Source organism: Lampetra fluviatilis, chromosome 57, assembly GCF_964198595.1.
Source record: "Lampetra fluviatilis chromosome 57, kcLamFluv1.1, whole genome shotgun sequence".
NCBI classification, from domain to species: Eukaryota; Metazoa; Chordata; class Hyperoartia; order Petromyzontiformes; family Petromyzontidae; genus Lampetra; species Lampetra fluviatilis.
In genome coordinates this window covers 2,034,434-2,051,957 of record NC_136331.1, presented here as the reverse complement: position 1 = coordinate 2,051,957, position 17,524 = coordinate 2,034,434, and positions in this window count along the sequence as shown.

Genomic DNA, 17,524 nt, shown 5'->3' with positions numbered 1-17,524 from the left:
TTGCGGAATACACCACGCCGCCGTTGACCCTGGCCATTGACCGAGCAACCCAACGTTCCTACCAGCTCCCTCCGCAGGAATGTGTTTTTCTTGGTTCTTTCGGTAAAGTTACGTCGAAGGGAAATAATAAAATAATAAAAATAAAACACAAACATTCTCACGACGTTTCGATTGCAACACAAGCAATCATCATCAGGTGTGAAAACCACAGCCAAGAAAACTTTTTTCAAATGTTCTTGCTGTGGGTTTGTTGCACTCGAAACGTCGTGAGAATTTTATCGTTTTATTTTTTGTTATTTTATTACTTCCCTTCTACGTGACTTTACCGAAAGAACCAAGAATGGCCAAGAACTTCGATTCAGTGTCGCTATTTGCCGGTTGCGTTGCGAGGGATGAACGGAGCCGGTGTCCGCTGCACTGGAGCAGACAAACCGCATGGCGGCGCAGCGCGCCGCGCGGTTACAGCGATTACCACCAGAAGCCCCACCTAGTCTCTGAGTTACAGAGGCGAAGGCGCGGCACCTGCAACTGCTCGCTCACGGTACTGTTGGTGGAAGAGGATGTCCACGAGAGGGAGGTCACCCACTCGCTTACCCGCTCGCTCACTTAACCACCCACACACACCTGTAGACTCACCCACTCACCCACTCATCCACCCACTCACCCACCCACTCACCCACCCACTCATCCACTCACTCATCCACTCACTTACTCACGCACCAACTCACTCATACACTCACTCACCCACTCACCTACCCACTCATACACTCACTCACCCATTCATACACTCAACCACCCATCCATTCACCCACCTACCCACTCACACAATAAGAATCAGCATACAGTATTTATTTAAACTGGAGGAATCCTATGAGATATAAAGCTGATGTCCAGTAGGAGCGGGTCAGAACGTTACAACAGCAAACAATACAAAACACTCACTCACCCACTCACTCACCCACTCACCCACTCACTCACCCACTCACTCACTCACCCACTCACTCACCCACTCACTCACGCACTCGATCACTCACTCACCCACTCACTCACCCACTCACTCACCCACTCACTCACTCACTTACCCACCCACCCACCCACTCACTCACCCACCCACCCACTCATTCACCCACCCACTCACTCACCCACTCAATCACTCACCCACTCACTCACCCACTCACCCACTCACTCACTCACCCACTCACTCACTCACTCACCCACTCACTCACCCACTCACTCACTCACCCACTCACTCACCCACTCACCCACTCACTCACTCACTCACCCACTCACTCACTCACCCACTCACTCACTCACCCACTCACTCACTCACTCACCCACTCACTCACTCACCCACCCACCCACTCACCCACTCACTCACTCACCCACTCACTCACTCACTCACCCACTCACCCACTCACTCACCCACTCACTCACTCACCCACTCACTCACCCACTCACTCACCCACTCACCCACTCACTCACTCACTCACCCACTCACCCACTCACCCACTCACTCACCCACTCACTCACTCACCCACTCACTCACCTACTCACTCACGCACTCGATCACTCACTCACCCACTCACTCACCCACTCACTCACCCACTCACTCACTCACTCACCCACCCACCCACTCACTCACCCACCCACCCACTCATTCACCCACCCACTCACTCACCCACTCAATCACTCACCCACTCACTCACCCACTCACCCACTCACTCACTCACTCACTCACTCACCCACTCACCCACTCACTCACCCACTCACTCACTCACCCACTCACTCACCCACTCACTCACTCACCCACTCACTCACTCACCCACTCACTCACCCACTCACCCACTCACTCACTCACTCACCCACTCACTCACTCACTCACTCACCCACTCACTCACTCACCCACTCACTCACTCACTCACCCACTCACTCACCCACTCACTCACTCACCCACTCACTCACTCACCCACTCACTCACCCACTCACTCACTCACTCACCCACTCACTCACTCACCCACTCACTCACCCACTCACTCACTCACTCACCCACTCACTCACCCACTCACCCACTCACTCACTCACCCACTCACCCACTCACTCACCCACTAACCCACTCGCGGTTGTTCTGAGGACAACCGCAAAATGCATCTTGGGGATTCAGATTATCGTGACCTCATATGTCTCTCGCATCTTCCATGTGTCCTGCCCATCTGTGAAAAGGAGCTTTATAGCTCATCGGATTCCTCCTGTAGCATAAATACAGATTCTGATTATCCCTGTGTGTGTGTCTCTCTCTCTGTGTGTATCTGTGCATCTCTGTGTGTGTCTTTCTCACACACTATCTGTACATCTCTGTGTGTGTGTGTCACACTCTCTGTGCATCTCTGTGTGTCTCTCTCACACTGTGTGTGTCGCTCTGTGTGTGTCTCTCTCACACTCCCTGTGCATCTCTGTGTGTGTCTCACACTCTCTGTGCATCTCTGTGTGTGTCTCTCACACTCTCTGTGCATCTCTGTGTGTGTGTTCTCTCTCACACTCTCTGTGCATCTTTCTCTATAATTCCTAGGGCCACGTGTCTCTCTCTGCCCTCTCCCTCTCTCCCGTGGGCTATACTGTGACTGTCATCTCGTATGTCTTGCCTGGCCTGCACAGATCAGATGACGGTATGTGTGTGTGTACGTGTGTGTGTACGTGTGTGTGTGCACGTCTGTGTGCACGTCTGTGTGTGTGCACGTCTTTGTGTGTGTACGTGTGTGTGCACGTCTGTGTGTGTGTGTGCACATCTGTGTGTGTGTGTGTACATCTGTGTGTGCTTGCGTGCGTGTGTGCGTCTGTGTGTCTGTGTGTGTGTTTGTGTGTGTACACGTCTGTGTGTGCGTGTGTACGCGTGTGTACGCGTGTGTGTGTGCACGTCTGTGTGTGTGTGCGTGGGAGTGTATGAGTTTGTCTGTTCGCTAACAGCACTTGCCTTAACTGCCTGTCAAGGCTATACGGGGAGATTTGTCTTTGTGTGTGCGTGGGGAGCGGTGGTGCGGCGGTGAGCGCTACGCTACGAACCCCGTCCGCCCGAGTTCGATTCCCGCTCACGGCCAACCACCGGTGACGATTATCTGAACCGGTCCTGGGCCTCCCCTAGGTGGACTCGGCCTCAAATGAGTTACCTGCTGCGTCGCGTGGTGCTGGCCCCCTCCCACCCCCACGTGTTGCTGTGCCCACCTTCAATAGGCGCTCGCAAACAGCACTTGCCCCAACAATGTTACAGGCGGCTGTACGGGGAATCTTTGGGCACGTGTGAGCGTGTGCATGGGGAGCGGTGGCGAAGTGGTTAGCAGCCGATCGCTTGAGTTCGATCCCCTCTCGCCAACATCTGTAAGCGAGTAGCGAGCAGCACCTACGAAGGCCGGCACGGCACACGAGGGGGTGGGTGGCCAGCACCACGCCCGGCCGCCTTTGTCTCCCCAAGTGGTGATGGTTCCACGTGGCGCCAGCTACTACTCATTTCGGGCTGAGTCGACCTACGGGGGATGCCGACGACCGATTCTCTGCACGATAAATACAAATTGTGGTCGAGATCGTGGTCGGCTGGTGTTGGGTGGTGGCCGTGATTGGGACTCGAACGCCGAAGGTCCGTGCGGGTTCCAATCACCCATCGCTCCGCGTGCATCTCTCAGCGTCACGTCGTCACTCTCTCTCTCTCGGCATCTCTCGGTGTCTCCCTGAATATCTTCCACCCTCGCTACTCTCCAGCATCTCTGTCTGTCTTCCTGTCGTTGTGTCTCCCACTCTCCCTCTCTCTCTCAACCTCTCACTCTATTCCAACACTCTCCCACTCTCACAGTCCTCTCTCCCAGTCCTCTCATCTCTCTCTCTCTCTGCTACGATCTCCCGTTCTCTCTCCTCTTTTTTTACGATCAGTGGAAACAAGAAGATGCTCGGTGTAGTCGTAGTATTTTTTAAAAATAACTTTGCTTTATGTAAACCCCCACCTCTCGCTCAATCTCTCGCTCACTCTCCCGCTCACTCTCTCGCTCACTCTCTCGTTCTGCACGCAGCCCTTCTCGCAGTCCGACGGCCTCCGACGGGTAGCTCATATCAGCATGCAGAGCTCCCCGTCATCTGCCACCGAGCACACGGCCTCCTCCATCTCTCATCTCTCTCTCTCTGCTACGATCTCCCGTTCTCTCTCCTTCTCTATAATTCTCTCATCTCTCTCTCTCTGCTACGATCTCCCGTTCTCTCTCCATCTCTTTAATTCTCCCACTCTCCCTCTCTCGCTCTCCCTCCCACTCTCTCTTGCTCTCTGCTCTGGGACCTATGGGGGGGGAGGAGGGAGAGGGTGAATATTTTTGGGGCTGCCCCCTCTCTGTGTCCCCCCCCCCCTCCTCTCTCGGTTCGGGAACATGATCTCTCTCCCCCCCCACTCTCCCCTCACTCCCCCCCCTCTCTCTCCGGATGGGTTCGAGTTTCCATCTCTTTCATTAAAGCTCAGCGCGAGACGTCCTGCCTACTAGCCCCCCCCCTCCCACTGCCTAGCCCCCCCCTCCCCCCAATGCCTAGCCCCTCCCCCTACTGTCTGCCCCCCCCCCTCATGCCTAGCCCCCCCAAATGCCTAGCCCCCCCCCCACTGCCAACCCCCCACTCATGCCTAGCCCCCCCCCCACTCATGCCTAGCCCCCCCCACTCATGCCTAGCCCCCCCCCCACTCATACCTAGCCCCCCCCCCCACTCATGCCTAGCCCCCCCCCCACTCATGCCTAGCTCCCCCCCCGCTACCAATCTTCCCTTGCCGTGAGTTTGGCCACCCCGCGAGTTGAGAGACGCGCGGGGGGGGGGGAGACGCGGGGGTGGACGCGGGGGGGTGGGGGGGAGACGCGCGGGTGGGGGGGGAGACGTGGGGGGAGACGCGGGGGGGACGCGCTGGTGGGGGGGGGGGGAGACACGCGGGGGTGGGGGGGGGAGTTCCAGTCGAGTCCGCGTGACCAGGGTGAGAACTCACATGAGGCCAGGGCAGGAGGAGCCCCGTTGGCACGCGTGGCTGGGTGGGTGAGTGACTGAGTGGGTGAGTGAGTGGGTGGGTGAGTTATTGGGTGGGTGAGTGAGTGGGTGAGTGGCTGAGTGAGTGATTGAGTGACTGAGTGGGTGAGTGACTGAGTGGTTGAGTGATTGGGTGGGTGAGTGACTGAGTGGGTGAGTGGGTGAGTGATTGGGTGGGTGAGTGGGTGAGTGAGATGGTGGGTGATTGGTTAAGTGAACGAGTGAGTTCGTGTCTATTTTGTTGAACCACGGTGAGAACTCATGTCCAGGGCAGGAGTCTCATTTGCAGGCGTGACCGCGTGAGCTTGCTGTGTGTGAGATCCACGACCGGGGAGCGGTGGCGCAGCGGTTAGCGCACTGCGCACCGAGTTCGATTCCCGCTCACGGTTAAGTGTGCGTGCGCGCGCGTGTGTCAGTGTGGGTGTGCCAGTGTGTGTGTGTCTGTGTGTGTGTGTCTGTGTGCGCGTGCGCGTGTGTCTGTGTGTGTCTGTGTGTCAGTGTGTGTGTCTGTGTGTGTGTGTCTGTGTGTGGGGAGCGGGAATGTAGTGGTTAGCGCGCTGCGCTACAAACCCGGCGACCCGAGTTCGATCATCCGCTCACAGCCAACACCCCAGTGATTCCGATATGAAATACACAAAGTCACCCGAAAACAAATGAAAACAAACGCTATAAATCCACGCGCTGTGGCGCTAAATGCACCGCGCACAACACGAAATAAAAGTCACGTGGTGGTGGTGGGCATCGCGCACGCCACGGTGACGAGCGAGCGCGTCAGAAGGTGAACACGAGGGTGCCGTCCACGCTGCTACAGAGACGGGGTTGTCCGGCTCCCCAGCGTTCGAAGAAGACGCGCTGCACATCACCGACATGTGTGTGGTGCATGGCGTGCTCCAGCCGGAGCCGCGCCTTGAGCAGGCCTCTGAACACTGGAAGCGCAGAGCAGCCGTCAGTGTCACCTTGCAGCATCTTTTTCCTCGTTCTGTCCACCGCCATCGTCACCTGAGCACAGGCGAAGTTGGCGAGGTCATGGCGCTTGTTAGCCAGGCAAGGCACCACTCCATATACGAAGCTGCTGTTGTAGAAGGGCACCCACAGTTTCCTGAAGATGTCTCTCAAAAGGCGGAACATTGGTGTGAGCCGCTGGTAGTGCAAGTACTGGTGGGGCAGATCCTCCCTGGCACCGCAGGAAATGCACAAATCTGTTACCCCTGGCAAGAGATTCGGCTGAGCCACACGGCCGATGGCAACGTGCAAGTGTGCCAACCTCCACTGGAGGTCACCGCAGCGTTTGGCTACGGGGGAGACTTGTACGTTTGTTTCCACTGAGGGGCGGCCGCAATGAGGGGAGAGAAATGGTCTCTCCGTTTTGTGTCCGGTAGGTCGGCCAGGTCCCGGGAATGCAGCGCCTTGACACAGCCACGTGTAGAGAGTTGTTGAGAGACACGGGGAGAGTTGAGAGAGAGACACGGGGAGAGTTGAGAGAGAGACACGGGGAGAGTTGAGAGAGAGACACGGGGAGAGTTGAGAGAGAGAGAGAGAGACGGGGAGAGTTGGAGAGAGACACGGGGAGAGTTGAGAGAGACACGGGGAGAGTTGAGAGAGAGACACGGGGAGAGTTGAGAGAGAGAGAGAGAGACGGGGAGAGTTGGAGAGAGACACGGGGAGAGTTGAGAGAGAGAGACGGGGAGAGTTGGAGAGAGACACGGGGAGAGTTGAGAGAGAGAGACGGGGAGAGTTGAGAGAGAGAGACACGGGGAGAGTTGGAGAGAGACGGGGAGAGTTGAGAGAGAGAGACGGGGAGAGTTGGAGAGAGACACGGGGAGATTTGTAGAGAGACACGGGGAGAGTTGAGAGAGAGAGACGGGGAGAGTTGAGAGAGAGAGACGGGGAGAGTTGTAGAGAGACACGGGGAGAGTTGTAGAGAGACACGGGGAGAGTTGAGAGAGAGAGACGGGGAGAGTTGAGAGAGAGAGACGGGGAGAGTTGGAGAGAGACACGGGGAGAGTTGTAGAGAGAGAGACGGGGAGAGTTGTAGAGAGACACGGGGAGAGTTGTAGAGAGACACGGGGAGAGTTGAGAGAGAGAGACGGGGAGAGTTGAGAGAGAGAGACGGGGAGAGTTGTAGAGAGACACGGGGAGAGTTGTAGAGAGACACGGGGAGAGTTGAGAGAGAGAGACGGGGAGAGTTGAGAGAGAGAGACGGGGAGAGTTGGAGAGAGACACGGGGAGAGTTGAGAGAGAGAGACGGGGAAATTTGGAGAGAGACACGGGGAGAGTTGCAGAGAGACACGGGGAGAGTTGCAGAGAGACACGGGGAGAGTTGAGAGAGAGAGACGGGGAGAGTTGGAGAGAGACACGGGGAGAGTTGAGAGAGACACGGGGAGAGTTGAGAGAGAGAGAGACGGGGAGAGTTGGAGAGAGACACGGGGAGAGTTGAGAGAGACACGGGGAGAGTTGAGAGAGAGAGACGGGGAGAGTTGGAGAGAGACACGGGGAGAGTTGGAGAGAGACACGGGGAGAGTTGAGAGAGAGAGAGACGGGGAGAGTTGGAGAGAGACACGGGGAGAGTTGCAGAGAGACACGGGGAGAGTTGAGAGAGAGAGACGGGGAGAGTTGGAGAGAGACACGGGGAGAGTTGGAGAGAGACACGGGGAGAGTTGAGAGAGACGGGGAGAGTTGGAGAGAGACACGGGGAGAGTTGAGAGAGAGAGACGGGGAGAGTTGGAGAGAGACACGGGGAGGGTTGCAGAGAGACACGGGGAGAGTTGAGAGAGAGAGACGGGGAGAGTTGGAGAGAGACACGGGGAGAGTTGCAGAGAGACACGGGGAGAGTTGAGAGAGAGAGACGGGGAGAGTTGGAGAGAGACACGGGGAGAGTTGCAGAGAGACACGGGGAGAGTTGAGAGAGAGAGACGGGGAGAGTTGGAGAGAGACACGGGGAGAGTTGCAGAGAGACACGGGGAGAGTTGAGAGAGAGAGACGGGGAGAGTTGGAGAGAGACACGGGGAGAGTTGCAGAGAGACACGGGGAGAGTTGAGAGAGAGAGACGGGGAGAGTTGGAGAGAGACACGGGGAGAGTTGCAGAGAGACACGGGGAGAGTTGAGAGAGAGAGACGGGGAGAGTTGGAGAGAGACACGGGGAGAGTTGCAGAGAGACACGGGGAGAGTTGAGAGAGAGAGACGGGGAGAGTTGGAGAGAGACACGGGGAGAGTTGCAGAGAGACACGGGGAGAGTTGAGAGAGAGAGACGGGGAGAGTTGGAGAGAGACACGGGGAGAGTTGAGAGAGAGAGACGGGGAGAGTTGAGAGAGAGACGGGGAGAGTTGGAGAGAGACACTGGGAGAGTTGAGAGAGAGAGACGGGGAGAGTTGGAGAGAGACACGGGGAGAGTTGTAGAGAGACACGGGGAGAGTTGAGAGAGAGACGGGGAGAGTTGGAGAGAGACACGGGGAGAGTTGGAAAGAGAGACGGGGAGAGTTGGAGAGAGACACGGGGAGAGTTGAGAGAGAGAGACGGGGAGAGTTGTAGAGAGACACGGGGAGAGTTGGAGAGAGAGACGGGGAGAGTTGAGAGAGAGAGACGGGGAGAGTTGTAGAGAGACACGGGGAGAGTTGGAGAGAGACACGGGGAGAGTTGAGAGAGAGACGGGGAGAGTTGGAGAGAGACACGGGGAGAGTTGGAGAAAGAGACGGGGAGAGTTGCAGAGAGACACGGGGAGAGTTGAGAGAGAGAGAGACGGGGAGAGTTGGAGAGAGACACGGGGAGAGTTGGAGAAAGAGACGGGAGAGTTGCAGAGAGACACGGGGAGAGTTGAGAGAGAGAGACGGGGAGAGTTGGAGAGAGACACGGGGAGAGTTGAGAGAGAGAGACGGGGAGAGTTGGAGAGAGACACGGGGAGAGTTGGAGAAAGAGACGGGGAGAGTTGGAGAGAGACACGGGGAGAGTTGGAGAGAGAGACGGGGAGAGTTGGAGAGAGACACGGGGAGAGTTGAGAGAGAGAGACGGGGAGAGTTGAGAGAGAGACACGGGGAGAGTTGCAGAGAGACACGGGGAGAGTTGAGAGAGAGACGGGGAGAGTTGTAGAGAGACACGGGGAGAGTTGAGAGAGAGAGACGGGGAGAGTTGAGAGAGAGAGACGGGGAGAGTTGCAGAGAGACACGGGGAGAGTTGTAGAGAGACACGGGGAGAGTTGAGAGAGAGACGGGGAGAGTTGGAGAGAGACACGGGGAGAGTTGGAGAGAGAGACGGGGAGAGTTGGAGAGAGACACGGGGAGAGTTGAGAGAGAGAGACGGGGAGAGTTGTAGAGAGACACGGGGAGAGTTGGAGAGAGACACGGGGAGAGTTGAGAGAGAGAGACGGGGAGAGTTGGAGAGAGACACGGGGAGAGTTGGAGAAAGAGACGGGGAGAGTTGGAGAGAGACACGGGGAGAGTTGGAGAAAGAGACGGGGAGAGTTGCAGAGAGACACGGGGAGAGTTGAGAGAGAGAGACGGGGAGAGTTGAGAGAGAGAGACACGGGGAGAGTTGCAGAGAGACACGGGGAGAGTTGAGAGAGAGAGACGGGGAGAGTTGGAGAGAGACACGGGGAGAGTTGAGAGAGAGACACGGGGAGAGTTGAGAGAGAGAGACGGGGAGAGTTGGAGAGAGACACGGGGAGAGTTGGAGAGAGACACGGGGAGAGTTGAGAGAGAGAGACGGGGAGAGTTGGAGAGAGACACGGGGAGAGTTGAGAGAGAGACACGGGGAGAGATGAGAGAGAGAGACGGGGAGAGTTGGAGAGAGACACGGGGAGAGTTGCAGAGAGACACGGGGAGAGTTGCAGAGAGACACGGGGAGAGTTGCAGAGAGACACGGGGAGAGTTGAGAGAGAGAGACGGGGAGAGTTGGAGAGAGACACGGGGAGAGTTGGAGAGAGACACGGGGAGAGTTGGAGAGAGACACGGGGAGAGTTGAGAGAGAGAGACGGGGAGAGTTGGAGAGAGACACGAGGAGAGTTGCAGAGAGACACGGGGAGAGTTGCAGAGAGACACGGGGAGAGTTGAGAGAGAGAGACGGGGAGAGTTGGAGAGAGACACGGGGAGAGTTGCAGAGAGACACGGGGAGAGTTGAGAGAGAGAGACGGGGAGAGTTGTAGAGAGACACGGGGAGAGTTGAGAGAGACACGGAGAGAGTTGAGAGAGAGAGACGGGGAGAGTTGAGAGAGACACGGGGAGAGTTGAGAGAGAGAGACGGGGAGAGTTGGAGAGAGACACGGGGAGAGTTGAGAGAGAGAGACGGGGAGAGTTGGAGAGAGACACGGGGAGAGTTGGAGAGAGACACGGGGAGAGTTGAGAGAGAGAGACGGGGAGAGTTGGAGAGAGAGACGGGGAGAGTTGAGAGAGACACGGGGAGAGTTGGAGAGAGACACGGGGAGAGTTGAGAGAGAGAGACGGGGAGAGTTGGAGAGAGAGACGGGGAGAGTTGCAGAGAGACACGGGGAGAGTTGAGAGAGAGAGACGGGGAGAGTTGGAGAGAGACACGGGGAGAGTTGCAGAGAGACACGGGGAGAGTTGCAGAGAGACACGGGGAGAGTTGAGAGAGAGAGACGGGGAGAGTTGGAGAGAGACACGGGGAGAGTTGAGAGAGAGAGACGGGGAGAGTTGTAGAGAGACACGGGGAGAGTTGAGAGAGAGAGACGGGGAGAGTTGAGAGAGACACGGGGAGAGTTGAGAGAGAGAGACGGGGAGAGTTGGAGAGAGACACGGGGAGAGTTGGAGAGAGTCACGGGGAGAGTTGAGAGAGAGAGACGGGGAGAGTTGGAGAGAGACACGGGGAGAGTTGCAGAGAGACACGGGGAGAGTTGCAGAGAGACACGGGGAGAGTTGAGAGAGAGAGACGGGGAGAGTTGCAGAGAGACACGGGGAGAGTTGCAGAGAGACACGGGGAGAGTTGCAGAGAGACACGGGGAGAGTTGGAGAGAGACACGGGGAGAGTTGAGAGAGAGACGGGGAGAGAGAAATTCCATTAATTAAACTCAGAAGGTTCTGAACAGGAAGAGGAGAAATGGGAGAGACGGGGAGATTCTCAGAGAAAAAACGAGAGACGAGAGAGAGAGAGCTCCGGACGGCAGCAGAGAGCGTTCCTACATGAACCTGCGAAACGTGTGAGTTAGTGTGTGTGTGAGAGTGTGTGGGAGTGTGTGTGTAAGTGTGTGGGTGAGTGTGTGTGAGTGTGTGTGTAAGTGTGAGTGTGTGTGAGTGTGTGTGAGTGTGTGTGTAAGTATGTGTGTAAGTGTGTGTGTGAGTGTGTGTGAGTGTGTGTGTAAGTATGTGTGTAAGTGTGTGTGTGAGTGTGTGTGTAAGTGTGAGTGAGTGAGTGTGTAAGTGTGTGTGTGTGAGTGTAAGTGTGTGTGTGTGTAAGTGTGTGTGTATGTGTGTGTGTAAGTGTGTGTGTGAGTGTGTGTGAGTGTGTGTGAGTGTGTGTAAGTGTGTGTGTGAGTGTGAGTGTGTGCGAGTGTGAGTGTGTGCGAGTGTGTGTGTGTGTGAGTGTATGTGTAAGTGTGTGAGTGTAAGTGTGTGAGTGAGTGTGTGTGGGTGTGAGTGTTTGTCTGTGAGTGTGTGCGTCTGTGGTGGGACAAAGTGGGGATGACCCTGCTGAGGCTGCGGTGCCTCGAATATTGGAAGAAGAAGTCACCCCCTGTGAGTGGTTGGCTGAGGTGCCATCTGTTGAGGAAATACTGAAGGCGATCCAGAGCCTGAGACCGGGAAAGGCACCGGGCAGAGATGATCTCCCAAGCGAAATGCTGAGGGAGGGTGGCGTTTGTGCACAGACTGTAACAACTACAGGGGCATCTCACTTCTCATTGTGCCGGGAAAGGTCCTGGCAAGGATTATTCAACATCGCCTTGGCAGGCACGCTGAGGAGATGCTTGCGGAGCTCCAATGCGGTTTCAGGAAAGGGCGGTCCTGCACAGATGCCATATTTTCTGTCCGTCTGCTACAGCAGAGGTGTAGGGAATTCCACCAAGACCTATATCTCTGCTTTATTGACCTGGTCAAGGCCTATGATACCATCAGTAGGCCTGAGCTCTGGGTTGTTCTTCGTGCTTTCGGAGTTCCTGACCTGCTGCTCACGATCATTAAGGACCTTCATGATGGTGAGCAGGCCCGGGTAAAACTATGTGGCCGGGAGTCGGAGCCATTCCCTGTTCACTTTGGGGTGCGACAGGGATGTCTTCTGGCTCCCACATTATTTAACATCTATTTCGACCACGTAGTTCGAGAAGCTTTCAATAGCTGTCCCGGAAGAATTTCCCTCTGGTACAGATACAATGGGAGGGTGATCGATGGCCGGGTGTGGTCAAGGGATGGCTCCCTGTTGCTCAACGACATTATGTATGCCGATGATCTGGTAATTGCTGCTCACTCAAAGGAGGAATTGGAGGCGCTGCTGCTGAACCTGGAGCTTTCCACTAAGAGGTGGGACCTTACCATCAGCCCCACAAAAACGGAGCACCTACCTGGGTATTTTGTACCATCGGATACTCCACCCCCACAACTCCAAATTGGTGATAGGGCAGTTGTGGAGAGAGTGGAGAGTTTCCCATACCTGGGCAGTGTGCTCATGACCGGCTCCGGTTTGACAGCAGAGGCCTCACTCCGAATCAGTCGAGCGGCAATATCTTTTCATCGATTGTGTAACGCTGTGTGGAAGCTACCTGGTCTGCCGCTCCGCACGAAGCTTCGGGTCTTCTCGGCCACAGTCATTCCCTTCTTCGCCTGTTAGAAACATTTAGGCTGGCCTGCCTACGATCCATCTTGGGTTTAACCAGCTGGATTGTGTGAGGAGCTCACAAATCCTTGAAAGATCTGGGCAAAGTCCCATCGGTGAGCTCCTTCCCATCGGTGAGCTCCTCCGGCAGGCAAGGCTGCGTTGGCTGGGTCATGTAGCCCGCATGCCCAGCCACCACATGCCCAAACAGCTTTTGTTCGGCCAGATCGAGGGGGATAATCGGGCGCGGCGCGGGCTAGAGAAGAGATGGAGTGATGTGGTACAGGAGGATGTGGAGCTGAGTGGACTTGCGGATGACTGGTACCAGCGGTGTCAAGATCGGCCTCTGTGGAGGAGGCTCGTGAAGGACGCTGCTGGGCAGTTGGAGGCAGTCGCCCTCCAACAACAGCGGAGGAGGAAGGAACGACGCTCACAACAACGAGCGGAGCGCCGGGTGGATAAAGCACAGCAAGTTAGCACGGTAGAGGGCACAGGTGGTGCATCAGCCAGTCATCTCAGTCATCTCAGTCGACCTGTGGCACCTGGGTCTGCCCCGTGACCTCCTGCCAGCGGGCGTTCGACACTTCACGTGGCCTCAAGGTGCACATGGCCTGGCACAAGCGCCGGGGTGACGTCACCGCCACTTAATGGCGGTTGTGGTTGTTGTTGTTGTTGTGTGGAGCGGTGGTGCAGCGGTTAGCGCGCTGCGCTACAAACCTGGCGACCCAAGTTCGATTCCCGCTCACGGTGAACATCAGTGACAATTATCTGAAACGGTCCCCGGCCTCCCCTAGGTCGACTCAGCCTCAAATGAGTACCTGGTGCGATATGTAAATATCGCCGCTAGGGAGACAAAGGCGGCCGGGCGTGGTGTTTGCCACCCACCCCCTCGTGTGCCGTGCCGGCCTTCATTGGTGCATGATGTTCGCTCACAGCACTTGCCCCTGCAGCCTGTTAAAGGCTACACGGTGCATGTTTGCCTTTTGTGTATGGATATCCGCTTCATTTATGTATCAGAGTGTGCGTGTGTGTCTGTGTGAATGAGTGTCAATATGTGTGTGCATGTAGTGTGTGTGTGCATGTAGTACATGTGTGTGTGCATGTAGTATATGTGTGTGTGCATGTAGTATATGTGTGTGTGTGCATGTAGTATATGTGTGTGTGTGCATGTAGTATGTGTGTGTGTAGTGTGTGTGCATGTAGTGTATGTAGTATGTGTGTGTGCATGTAGTATATATGTATATGTGTGTGTGTGCATGTGGTATATGTGTGTGTGTGCATGTAGTATATGTGTGTGTGCATGTAGTATATATGTGTGTGTGCATGTAGTATGTGTGTGTGTAGTGTGTGTGCATGTAGTGTATGTAGTATGTGTGTGTGCATGTAGTATATATGTGTGTGTGTGTGTGCATGTGGTATATGTGTGTGTGTGCATGTAGTATATATGTGTGTGTGTGTGTGCATGTAGTATATGTGTGTGTGCATGTAGTGCATGTAGTATGTGTGGGTAGTGTGTGTCTCTCTCACGACCCTCTCCACCATCCTCCCTCTCTCCTGACTCGGCTCACATTTCCAGACTCATCTCTCGTTTCACACCAACTCCCCCCACCTCCCCGTTTCTCCCTCTCCTCTCTCTCCACCCTCTCCACTTTCTCCACCCTCCATCTCCACCCTCTCTCCACCCTCTCCACTCTCTCCACTCTCTCCACCCTCTCCACCCTCTCTCCACACTCTCCCACCCACACCCCCCACCCACTCCACCCACACTCACCCACCCTCCACCCCTCCAACCCCCCACCACCCTCCACACTCTCCACACCCCTCTCACCCCACTCCACCCCACACCTCTCCACCCTCTCCCCCACACACCCACACCCTCACCACACTCCACCCACCACCACACTCCACACCACACCCCACACACACACCCCACCCACACTCCACTCCACCCACCCACACCACCCACACACCCCACCACTCCACACTCTCCACTCTCTCTCCACCCTCACCCACCCCCACACACCCCACACACCCCACACTCCACCTCACACCCTCTCCACCCCCAACACCCCACACCCTCCCACCCTCACCACCCTCACACCACCACCTTCCACCCCTCCACTCTCTCCACCCTCTCTCTCCACCCTCTCTCCCACCCTCTCACCACTCTCTCCACCCTCTCCACACTCTCCACCCTCTCTCCAACTCTCCACCCTCTCTCTCCACCCTCTCTCTCTCCACTCTCTCTCCACCCTCTCCACCCTCTCTCCACCCTCTCCACTCTCTCCACCCTCTCTCTCCACCCTCTCTCCACCCTCTCTCCACTCTCTCCACCCTCTCTCTCCACCCTCTCTCTCTCCACCCTCTCTCTCTCTCCACCCTCTCCACCCTCTCCACCCTCTCTCCACCCTCTCCACCCTCTCTCCACCCTCTCCACCCTCTCTCCACCCTCCCTCTCCACCCTCTCTCTCCACCCTCTCTTCACTCTCTCCACCCTCTCTCTCCGCCCTCTCCCTCCACCCTCTCTACCCTCTCTCCACTCTCTCCACCCTCTCCACCCTCTCTCCACCTTCTCCACTCTCTCCATCCTCTCTCTCCACCCTCTCTCCACCCTCTCTACCCTCTCTCCACTCTCTCCACCCTCTCCACCCTCTCTCCACCCTCTCTCCACTCTCTCCACCCTCTCCACCCTCTCTCCACTCTCTCCACCCTCTCTCCACCCTCTCCACTCTCTCCACTCTCTCTCCACCCTCTCTCCACCCTCTCTCCACTCTCTCCACCCTCTCTCCACTCTTTCCACCCTCTCCACCCTCTCTCCACCCTCTCTCCACCCTCTCTCCACCCTCTCCACTCTCTCCACCCTCTCTCCACCCTCTCTCCACCCTCTCTCCACCCTCTCCACTCTCTCCACCCTCTCTCTCCACCCTCTCTCCACCCTCTCTCCACTCTCTCCACCCTCTCCACTCTCTCCACCCTCTCTCCAACTCTCCACCCTCTCTCTCCACCCTCTCTCTCTCCACTCTCTCTCCACCCTCTCCACCCTCTCTCCACCCTCTCCACTCTCTCCACCCTCTCTCTCCACCCTCTCTCCACCCTCTCTCCACTCTCTCCACCCTCTCTCTCCACCCTCTCTCTCTCCACCCTCTCTCTCTCCACCCTCTCTCCACCCTCTCCACCCTCTCTCCACCCTCCCTCTCCACCCTCTCTCTCCACCCTCTCTTCACTCTCTCCACCCTCTCTCTCCGCCCTCTCCCTCCACCCTCTCTACCCTCTCTCCACTCTCTCCACCCTCTCCACCCTCTCTCCACCTTCTCCACTCTCTCCATCCTCTCTCTCCACCCTCTCTCCACCCTCTCTACCCTCTCTCCACTCTCTCCACCCTCTCCACCCTCTCTCCACCCTCTCCACCCTCTCTCCACTCTCTCCACCCTCTCTCCACCCTCTCCACTCTCTCCATCCTCTCTCTCCACCCTCCCTCTCCACCCTCTCTCTCACACACCTCACCCTCTCTATCTCCTCACCATTTCTCCTCCCTCACCTCTCCTCTCCGGTCCCCTCAACTCTCACCTTTCACCTTTCACCTCACCCTCACCCCGTCTCTCCCCTCACCCTCACCCCGTCTCTCCCCTCACCCCTCACCCTCTCCCCTCACTCTCTCCCCTCACCCTCTCCCCTCACCTTTCACCTCACCCTCACCCCGTCTCTCCCCTCACCCTCTCCCCTCACCTTTCACCTCACCCTCACCCCGTCTCTCCCCTCACCCTCTCCCCTCACCTTTCACCTCACCCTCACCCCGTCTCTCCCCTCACCCTCTCCCCTCACCTTTCACCTCACCCTCACCCCGTCTCTCCCCTCACCCTCTCCCCTCACCCTCACCCCGTCTCTCCCCTCACCCTCACCCCGTCACCCCCCTCACCCTCACCCCATCTCTCCCCTCACCCTTCACCTCACCCTCACCCGGTCTCTCCCCTCACCCTTCACCTCACCCTCACCCTTCACCTCACCCTCACCCCGTCTCACCCCTCACCCTTCACCTCACCCTCACCCCGTCTCTGCTATAAGTTCCCTCTGCTTGTGTCGCGTTCCCACGCTTTGAGCGGCTCCCATTACACGAGAGAGCGAGAGAGAGGGTGGTGGTGGTGAGTGTGGTGAGGGTGAGTGTGAGGATGGTGAGGGTGAGTGTGAGAGAGGGTGGTGGTGAGGGCGAGTGTGAGGGTGGTGAGGGTGGTGGTGAGGGTGAGTGTGAGGGTGGTGAGGGTGAGTGTGTGAGTGAGCGAGGTGGTGATTGTGAGGGTGGTGAGGGTGGTGAGGGTGAGTGTGTGAGAGGGTGGTGAGGGTGAGTGTGGTGAGGGTGAGTGTGAGGATGGTGAGGGTGAGTGTGAGAGAGGGTTGTGGTGAGGGTGAGTGTGAGGGTGGTGAGGGTGGTGGTGAGGGTGAGTGTGTGAGTGAGCGAGGTGGTGAGTGTGAGGGTGGTGAGGGTGAGGGTGGTGAGGGTGAGTGTGTGTGTGAGAGGGTGGTGAGGGTGGTGAGGGTGGTGGTGAGGGTGAGTGTGTGAGTGAGCGAGGTGGTGAGTGTGAGGATGGTGAGGGTGAGTGTGAGAGAGGGTTGTGGTGAGGGTGAGTGTGAGGGTGGTGGTGAGGGTGAGTGTGAGGGTGGTGAGGGTGAGTGTGTGAGTGAGCGAGGTGGTGAGGGTGGTGAGGGTAAGTGTGTGAGTGAGCGAGGTGGTGAGTGTGAGGGTGGT